Raw genomic sequence first — 11,065 nt, forward strand, 5'->3', positions numbered from 1 at the left:
TCTCTTCTCGTTCTTCTATCTCTTCATTTCCTCCCCTCGCAATTTTGTCTCCATGCCTCTCCGCAATCAGAGCCCCCCATCGTCTCTGCCCCCAAATTACGGAACTCAATCATGTCACATTTCTGGTGAACTCCTGGGCAGATCTCTCTCTTCAAGCACCATGCAAACGGATAAAACCAATCTCACACTCATCACAACGCTGTTGATTCTCCATTTCAACTTTGTATCGACGATCAATTCCTTTGAATTGCTTTGTGTTGAAGAAACATGTTTGATAGTTTTCTGTCTAGTACTTCTAAGATCACCCCCATCTGCATGTCTTCTCTTCTGTCCAGCTTTGCCTGCAGGTTTTGTCTTCTCATGTCCTCCATCTTGCTGGAGTGTTTAGAGCACACGATCAATCTCATGTCCAAAGTAGTGCAGCTTTTAATAACCATTTTAATCAGAGATTAATTGTTTAGTCTATTAAATGTCAAAATCTTTTGAAAAATGCTCATCATAATATTTTAGAGCTCAAAGTGACATCTTCAAATTGCTTCTTTTATTTAACCAACAGTCCAAAACCCAACTTCATCATCATAATTGACAAAAAACCCAGCAAATCCTTACATCCTACATACATAAAATTTAAAAATTAATAGATTAACAAAATAAAATGTATATATTTAGCTTTGCCAGAAATTCAACTATTAACTTTCCCATTAATATCTCAAAGGAGAATTAAAGCACAAATATCTATTAGTCATATTTAATAAATAAATGAATGCCTACATTTATTTTCAATAATATTTTTTGGTGCATTTAATGGCATATTCATGTATTTAGTGTGCAATTTATAAATGTATTTATCTATTTCTGATTTTGGCAGGTTCTGTCCTCCATTAAATATGACTGAAATTACTTCTGAGTAATAAAATCATTAGCAATTAATTTAACTAAGCAGTTAATCACCTAATAGTTGCAGCTGTTATCCAAAGTTTTGGTTAATGAGTGATTCTTTATTTCCAAGTGATTTTTTTTTTGTCATTTCTTAAATGATTTCCTGTGATTACATCATCCAATCTCTTCATTTTATGTACTCATGTTTTTTTTTTTTCTTGAATCACTTTAGATACTTTAAGAGTTTTGGTTCCCATGACTAACTTTCTGTTTGTATGTAAGTATGCATACAGTTTTCCTGCAGCAATTATTTTCTTCACACTCTTACACAACTGAGATCTACAGTTTCCTCAGACACCCAGTTATTTATGGCAAAACCAGAAAATATCCAACTGAGATCAAGTTTATGTTCTTTGGTAAAGTTTTAAACAAAAGTAGCAGAAGAGGCAGAACTAGTGAATGGGCCGACCAACAACAACAACATGCTTTATGCAACAAGGAGCAAATTAAATGCACATCCTAGTAATGCCAGTAACACAGAAGTGGGGATACCATAATGTTGTTTAAGGTAAATATACCAGTATATTCCAATTAACATACAGGAAAAGGCTCCACAACTGGATGACTGAGTTGTAGTGGGATTATATAAATACTGTAAGAAAATCCTGCTCCTTCTGCACGAGTCTGTTGCTGTGAATTAATTTAGATTAATGCAGCATCTCAATTTATTCCAAAATGTGTCACGCTCAATCTCGTTTTCATTTCACTTGAAGCGCAAAAGCATGTTCAGTCCTGATTAATGACCACCCTCACTCCCCACAACAGCCTCTCTTTTGTTCTTTGAGAATACGAGCACTACAACTACTTAGGGAAATTCATTCAGCGTACTATGCTGCCTGCAGGATATTTTCAGCGCTGCCACACAAGACTGTTTATTAAAACGCAGCACAGGACTGTTGAGAATTCTTACGTAATAACTCGTAGCTCTGGAGCTGTTGTTTACATGCCCACAGTCCCACTGATCGCAAAACTTAAGCATCTCGTAGTGGTGTGATTCTGACACTGTTCTGCGAATTTACATCTCAGATGTGCCGGCTGCTGGTTCTTAAAACTGGCAGCAGGGAATTGGACAGGACTGCTCTTGCGTGCACAGAAATATAAATGTCTACAAAAGGACAGACACGTCGTCACACAGTCTTAACTCAGGACAAGTTATTGCATCATGACGTGAGTGTAAAGACCATACATAAACACTTCAGCCTGCTCCACTTCCTTATCTCTTTCTTTGCTCCTATCAGCCAAAGATCTTCCTTCCTGGAGATGGAGGGGTTGCTGTTTAAGTAGGGGGAATATTTGGCACAGGAGTGGGCGACAAACAAGTGGAGAGGCGGACATGATAGAGCAGGATGAGTGCTGAAGTATCATCGCGCCCTTCACAGTGGGCCAAGGAGATGGCTGTTAGTGAGAGTGAGTGCCCGGGCCAAGAGTCCTGACAGCTCAGCTCGTGGGCTGGACTTTATAGTGGGATTTTAAAATCGAACATGATGCTCTGCAGTCCTCTCAGTGATAGATGCAGCCAGTACTCGAATTCACACCTGAGTTTTTTGTTTTTTCCAGAGAGGGATACATCATAAAAAATAAGGCTGTTGTGTGCAAATGCAGAGCAAGTGCTTCGGGAGGAAGTTTTGTTTTATGCTTCGAAAGTTTGAAATACAATATACCATAAAACCTGTGCGTGACACATCTTCTGAGAAAAGACAACCATGCCTAAAATGAGGACTGTCTATTTGTTTTTACTTGTCAAGCAGTATCAAAATGATGGTTGGTTTCCAAAACACAAGCCAGAAGTAAAATATACCCATAAATCTGGTGTTCACTCAGTATTACTTGCTGTGTAAAAATGTTTTTCTGACACAAGACCCGATAATATAAACTGTAGACCTCTGCATTTCCCTTTGTCAGTCTTTTTTTTCCCTGCATAGGAACAATAGTGAAGGTGGAAACTACGGATGCAACGATGATGACATTTTACTTTACATATATTTAGACTACATGTATGTATATACTGGTTCAACTGATTATTGGCCTAAATCAGTGTTTTTGTTATCCGATTGGTAAAATAAATTCATCTTAAAATGCGCTGGTTTGGCTCTGATAAAGCATGCAATCTGCAAAGTAACTAGTAACTAAAGGTGTCAAATGAATGTAGTGGAATAAAAAGTACCATATTGCCTCCAAAATGCAGCAGAGTATAAGTAAAAAGTAGCAGAATATGGAAATACTCAAGTGAAGTACAGCACGTTTGAAACCTGACACCTGCTACGACTCAGACACTTTCAGTTTATGATTGGAGCCTCTCTCATCCGACCAAGTATTGATATTTACACACTGACTTGTCCATAGTCAAGATACTAAGTAGGCGAATGCTAACGTTATCTGGACGTCTGCAACGTTAGCTCCCTGAAACCACTGTTTTGAAGGCATTTAACCTTTTCCTTATTTTCCATTAATTTTGGCTCACTCTAATCATTTTCTTGTCCCCCACGCCAGTGAGCAAGATGAAAACAATTCTGTTCTTCTTGGCAAAATGAGGTTGTGAATGTCATAGCCACCTTCATGCCAAAGAGTAGAATGCTTCAATGTGCCGGAGGTTCGGTGGGGGTTTGAATGAAGCGGTGTTGGAGTTCATTTTCGACTGCATCTGCCCGTGTGCGAGGAAGCACCATTTATTGTGCCCACTGAAGCACAGACCCAAACCTTTTCCAATTTTCTACCCGTGAAGATGCCAAACTAAATTAACAGCAGACACAAAACAATGAGGCAGCGTTGTCGACGCTGGCAGTCACTGAGGAACCCACCGGTTTTGTGTTCTTCTTTGAGTCTTGCTGTCTTCTTACTAATAGACATTATAAATCATCCGTTTATTTAGAAGATAGAGCTTTTTAAATGAAATGTTACCAGCCAGGCAATGCAGGGGTATGATGTCTACCAAATAACAGAACTGGCTGATCTGAAAGTGGGACATGTGTGAGGAACAAAAGGTGGAAGTATACCGGATGAGGAAAAGAATGATGAGACAAATGGAAGAATAGTGTGGGAATAAAGGTGCAGGATGAGAGGGAACGTGAAGGTAGTAGAATAAAGAATAAGGTTCATTGTCAGACAGTCGGGGGCTCAGATTAGATCACAAACTCGTCTGTTTCACTTGAGCAATTTGCAAAAAGACCAAAGAAAGACACTGAGAATAAGAGGAGGAGGAGGGCTGTATAGGGGGATAGTAGAATCTAAAAATAATGGAGTTTTATTCAGAGACCAAAGGGTGAAACAAGTGATGCAACCCTGTTTCGTACAATGACATTTATAGTATAGCCATTTTCTATCAGTGACTGACATTCTGTGACAACTGGCGATGCCAAAACATGTAGTAGACTGGCATTTTTAGCAATATATAGCTAAAATATAGCTAAGGGTGAGGTTGGGAGGATGGAATATACAGTCAGCATAGAGTTCATATTCTATTTCACATTAATATTAAAGGAGAAGTTCATCCAAAAATAAAAATTCAGCCTTTATATGCTCACCCCCATGCTGATGGAAGATCAGGTGAAGTTTCAAGAGTTCACAAAACATTTCTGGAACTTCACAGCAAAACAGTGTTGCAGCATTCTCCTAAACAACTGAGGAAGATGGAGACTTGTTTTAAAAGTAAAAGGAACACCTGAAAAAATTGATTTGACAAGCCAACATTTGTACCCTCAACACACTGTCAAGCTTGTGCACCCACTTCAGACAGGTGAGCACCAACACTTTTAACTTAATGGCTATCTGAGCTAACCAGCTAACTGTGCAGGTACAGTCAGCAGTAGATAGTGGTTGTCTTGGTAATATGCTGCCCACTATTTGTTTGTTTGGAGTATGAATTCTGGAGGTGGTCAGTTCTTACATATTGCAGCTTTAACAAGTAGTTATGGTTATGGACATTTAGATTGCCTGTTGGACATATTTCCTCTTTTTCTTTTTTTAATTTTACACATCTCAAATAAGACAATATTAAATTGTGATGAGATTCATGATGTCAGTAGCCAAGATGGCTGGTAGAGGGATAACCCACGGTGATCATTATTTGTAATTAGACCCAACTTTTCTGTCTCATTACAGCCGGTTTTGCACTCAATGCAGCTACTCCTTGCTTTGATTGTGTCCTGTGAGTTGTTTCCCAATGAGTTGGCTCTTTCATTGAATGCTAAAGTTCTGGCTAAAGAACAGTGGTTGCTTTCGTCTGTTTGTGTTTTATAAAACATTTGTAGAAGAGGTAGCCTGTCAGATGTACAAATCATAGGTTAGAGGATTCAAAAAACACAGACACGTCTTTTCAAATTCATCCGAAATTAAAGCAAAATCTGACAGCGAACTGATTTATATTGGTTAAATTAATAGCAGCACCATAAGAGAAGTTGACTTCTCTTATGTTTTTAGACACGCAGGCTTGTACCTACCATCAATACATCATAAGAAAAAAAAAACATAAAGGTAAATGTAATTTTGTCCTATTAATGGAGGAAACAAGTGCAAAGATGAGTGTGTCGTCTAGGTTACCCATGTCACACAGTGTATTTTAAGGGAGCCGAGAGACTGGAGGAAGCCAATGATGCCAATATTCAGAGGAATAAGCAATTTCCATATGCCTACGCAAATTATGTGGAAAAATTGCAGACACCCCTCAGAAATAATACATGGAATCATTTCAAGGAAATGGGGGGGAAAGTAGAGTATTTGAAGACAGAGTTCGCTGTGACTTTGCCTTTTCTGTCGCTGTGAGCTGTAGGCTATTATCTGTCCAAAGAGGCATCAGTCTGCTGGAAATGTGACATGAAATTACCCACAATCCCCTTCTGCCCTCCCATCAACTTGGCAGTTTCACAGCCCCCCAGAGTTACAGGATAATTTGGGTAGGGATTTCAAGTGAAATTTTGTGTGCATCTGCATGTGAGTGTGTGTGTGTGAGAGAGAGAGAGAGAGAGAGAGAGAGAGAGAGAGAGAGAGAGAGAGAGAGAGAGAGAGAGAGAGAGAGAGAGAGAGAGAGAGAGAGAGAGAGAGAGAGAGAGAGAGAGAGAGAGAGAGAGAGAGAGAGAGAGAGAGAGAGAGAGAGAGAGATAGAGAGATAGAGATAGAGAGAGAGAGAGAGAGAGAGAGAGAGAGAATGAGATAGCTCATAGACTCAGGTTGAAAGATTGACATTGAATGGAATGGAAAGTTCTCTCTGAAGATAAAGACAGATAGGTGAAGTCCAACAGCACAAACTTCTTTCTGTTACTGCTTCATTTGCAAAGTCATTATAGACCAGTCTAGGTGCAAGTGAATTGACAGTGGAGGTAAACTCTTCAAGTGCCTCATTAACTACTATATGAACTTCACCAACATTCCTCACTTAATGTGTCAGCTTTCTTAACAATATATGACAACTTGTGGTATAATATTACCCTGCTTTGCAAGACTAATTTGCTTTTGAATATTGCCTCAAGGCTTTGCAATCATATTGAGGCTCACGAAACAGACACTGAAGCCTCTAAGGCTCTGCCAAAGGGACTTTACTAATGTCTGTCGGGACTTGATCATACCGATATATTCGTGAAGTAAGTTTGGAACACCTGGCTTAGTCCCCAGACTAAAGACAGGCCTCATCTACTTTCCATCTGTCTGGCTGTGGGGCCCAGATGTGCTGACGAGGAACAGTAATGAAGGCAAGAGAGAGCAGAAATTCAGGACACTCAGTAAGGTGCAAAACATGCTGAGCAGAATGTGAGCTCAATCTCGCTGTAGCTATTTATATCGAAAATGAAGTTGTTTAAACATTTATAACATTTTAAATGAGTAGACATAAATATAAATAAACATTTTTTTTAAAAGACATAAATATAAAGGAGACAGGCTCATTTTTGTGGTGGAAATTCATTAATAATTAATGATGATGAATAGTATTAATATGTAAGGTGAAAAGGTAATGATATGCGAAGTGAAGGGGAATGATACATTTTATTTTAGGTGAATAGGTTTACATGCCTTAAAGGTGCACTATGTAGTTTTGGGGAAGCAATTTTAATCAGAAGAGAAAAAGATCTTCAGTTTTTTATGCCTAAACAAACTAAATAAACAAACTCTCTTCAATTTCATGACTGAATAAACTGAATAAACAAACTGACCTTAAAGGACAATACAATGTCATACTGTTTTACTTTGTTTATATGTGGCGGACCCTGCCACCTTTTTAGCTTCAAACAGTGTTCTGTAGACCTTATTTTCCTCTAAGAACAGCTTGCTTATTCAGTCATAAGTAAAAGCTACTAAAATTCAGAGTTAGAATTTCTTCTCCAAAATGACATAGTGCCCCTTTAACGCTCAAAAAACAAAGTTTCTCATACTGTCCATTTTTTAGCTTGTGTCTTTCAGCCCCTCCCTCCTGAATACATAGTCTGCTCTGATTGGTCCGCTCATACACACCTGAGCCAGCACTGCTAACAACAACCGGGCAGCTGTGCTCAATTAATTCTTACTCGCCAAACTAGCAGCTAGGCATAAATTATGCAAATGTGTGACGTAGTGTGATGTCACAGAATAAAAGGCGGAGCCACTGACAAAGTGTTTCAGGCTCTTCAGCAGCAGAGTTTTCTTTGGAAATGAAAGGAAAAAAAGGTCTCCTTTAATTCATATTGTTTTGAGGACCACATGAAATCATTTTTTTTCTGTCCTGGCCTTCACTTATTCATCCTTAGACACTGGCCTGTGTAGTTCATGTTGAACACATATTTTCTTGTAAATATGAATTCTACCATCACTTCACAGAGCTGATATAGAGATGGGCAAACCAATCTTCTCTGATAGGCCTGCATTCATTATCTGTTGTCACTGCTGATTTATGAGTCTGGCGGTCCGGGCTACTGGCAGCCATATGTCTGTTTATCCCTACACACACAGGGCCGTCCGATTAATGATGCTCGGATTCATCATCCAGAGACACAATAAACACACTGAATGAACTTTTAATGGTATCGACAGCACCGGAGCTTTTCCTCTTTTCAACATCCAGAAAGACTTCAATTTGGGGAGGGTTATAAGCTCCGTGAAGCAATTTTGGGTTGTGTTGTTGCCAAACATGCACTGAAAAATTACCCTATTCCAATTGTCTGTAAGCCAGTTGTGGTATTAGGTTGAAAGAGCGGGAATCACATTAGGTTCAGAGCTGTCCATTAGCTGGTGGGTAATCTACATTTGCTTTGTGTCGAGTGACTCATTATCTTGTTAGTGCCCTAATACCATGTAAATGATAAGATACACATCATCAGCTTTAAGCACGGTGAACGCCCAAGCTACAGTATATGTAACACATTAGCATAAAACAGTACTAACAGCACCTTGTTAATGTTTATTGTGAAGGTTTGGTCAGTTGAGAAAGCTTCCTTGAATAATTACAGATGATTAATTAAGCAGAGACTTTATTCAGCAACTCTTCCATATGAACACATAGGGAATATTCACAGTGGTGAAAAGAGGTCAGCAGCAGTGTGTGTGTGTGTGTGTGTGTGTGTGTGTGTGTGTGTGTGTTGGACTCCAGTCCATCTGTGCTAGGTTGTTCCCCGCTCTGTTGTTAATGTTATCTGTTCTGGCAGGGAGTCCATGTCAAATAGTGTGAGGGTGAGGAGGGTGACGAAACAGGTTAGAGTCACGCTATGTCCCTTGTCAACCCACTTCGGGTCTCCCTCCTTCCCCCAGTGGCCTGCTGGGACTCTGTGATCATTGCAGGCATATTTGTACATCAGGGCAGCCATGTTGGATCAGTTTTCTTAAGTGTAGTAGCAGTCCTTTCTGGGATTAGTAATTGGACAAGGACATTCAGGGAAAGGGATTCTGGTTTAAAGTCTCCTCAAACATAAGATCTTAGAAGAAGTGTGCACAGAGATTAAGTTGATAGAGTCGTGTCTGAAATCAAAAGCAGTGATCTTGTTCTCCTGCGTACTGTTATATTGTGCTGATCTTTTGTTGATACAAAATGAGCAAGAAACCTTTTTTTTTTTTAAAAAATAATATTAATATCTGGTATCATGTGCACAAACATATTTGAGATACCCCTGTTTCATCTTGTTTCTCCTCCATATGGGGCAACGATAATTGTAAGCCAGGAAGAGCTGATGGAGGTATCAAGCTTTGGACAACCAAAGGTATGTAGAGAACCTTTACATACATGTCAAACTACTTATCCTTGAACTAATATGTAAAAAAAAAAAAATCATAACACAAATATCTATGATACTGCATTGGGAAAATTTAATTTGGACTTGGACTTTGGACAGCCAGAGGACAGTATTTACAACCAAACACAAGTTAAAGTTCAAAAAGTCTACGTAAACCACTGTATATTTCACCACCGTTTCCCTGCAGTCATGCTAAAATGATGGGCACGTCTTTCATTGGATCATTTAGCGCTCATTGATCTCATGATTACCATGTTAACCGAGCTGTCAGCTTTGGCATCTGGCATCACTGATTCAGGCAGGGGGAAAGAAACCAGGCAGGCGGGCCCACTTATCATGCATGACCACACAATCTCTACCGTCTTCCTCTGAAGGCTAGCCGGCTTAATTACGTGCTAAAACGTCTTCAAACGAGCTCCTTTCACAGAATAATGTATACCTGTCCGCTCTTGTTTAGTTCAAGCAGGATGACAAAAATGAATACAGTTTGTGTAGACGCTCACAAACAGCGCACATGCATTTCAGATGAAGAGATCTCATTTCTGTCTTCACATGTCAACGCTGTTGTTCCTGCAAAACAATATGATGGATTAGTGCATCGGGAGGGGATTTACAAAAATGAACTGAATTGATAAAAGCATTAGACATGATTTTGGAGAGCATAGACATCTGAGTGATTGTTTTGTCAGACTGTCAAACCTGCCTATCCACCACAGATGACGCAACAGACCACCACCGACGGTTTAATGATACTATTTTAGGCAATCTGAAGCTCAGATTTACTCTGCTGTAAATCTGCAGCGCAGCACAGAAATGAGGCTCTGCAGCTTTCTTCTTCCCACATTAAGAGCTTGCGTCGTAAATCATTTTGGGAAAAAATATTTCGCGGGGGCCCAATTTTGATTAATATTCTAATCAAAAGCCTTTTAGTTTGATTAGAACACAGAGAAACAATGCAGGTATGATGTTGATTGAACAAATCAAAACTTGAAGCCACTGAATTTGAGGAGCTGTTGCTGTTGACTTATTGTTGGAGTTTGTTGTCTGCTTACACAAAGACGTCTCAGGAAAGTATACATTTGTAGTTAATGGGCCACAACAAACAAAACCACTCTTACGGTCCATTAATAATGTTTCATTTGTCCTTGTGAAAAGAAAAACAGTGGCTATTAAATCTTTCATTATATTGAACAGAACTCACTAGGTAATATTATTATAGCTTTTTGTGGGGAACTAATAATGTAAACAAATATAGATTTAATCAAACAGAGTAAAGTAATTTAATTTGTGTCAGTTATTTACAGCTAACAATCAGTGACAGATCTTAAACAACCAAGGACGAATATTTAATTTCACTGTTAGGGGGACGATAAACAGAAAAAACTCTTCAGAGCAATTGCTGAAGGAGACGTCAAAGGTATCGCTGAAAGTACCATTGTATAGAGTAGGGATAGACTGATTCTTGGCCCGGCCAATTACTGGTGACGATATTGCGCATTTCTCCAATTATCAGTTTTGGTAATTATGTGCCCAGTTGCAGATAACACATTTTAATTTCAAAATGCACTACTCAAGTAGTACTTTGTTGTACAAAAGATGTACTACTACAAGTAGAAAATTTCAAATAAATGTAGTGGAGGGAGAGTATAAGGTAGCTCAAGTAAACTATCTCAAAATTGTACTTGAGTACAAGTTAGACTGTAGTTACTTACATTCTGTCACATGCATTCAAAATTTTGATGGTAAGAATTTTATTTTTTTACTGCAAATGTATATCGGTTCAAAATATTGATTATTGCGTCCCTTGATTACTAAAATTCTGTTTCGTCATCAGCCCTGAAAAAAACACATCAGTCTATCGTTAGTTAAGAGAAAAACACTGATTACTACTGTTAAACTATACTAGATATCTGAAAGGTAAATAATTTAAGGGTTTTAAC

Source organism: Pagrus major, chromosome 22 (assembly GCF_040436345.1).
Source record: "Pagrus major chromosome 22, Pma_NU_1.0".
In the NCBI taxonomy this organism is placed as follows: domain Eukaryota; kingdom Metazoa; phylum Chordata; class Actinopteri; order Spariformes; family Sparidae; genus Pagrus; species Pagrus major.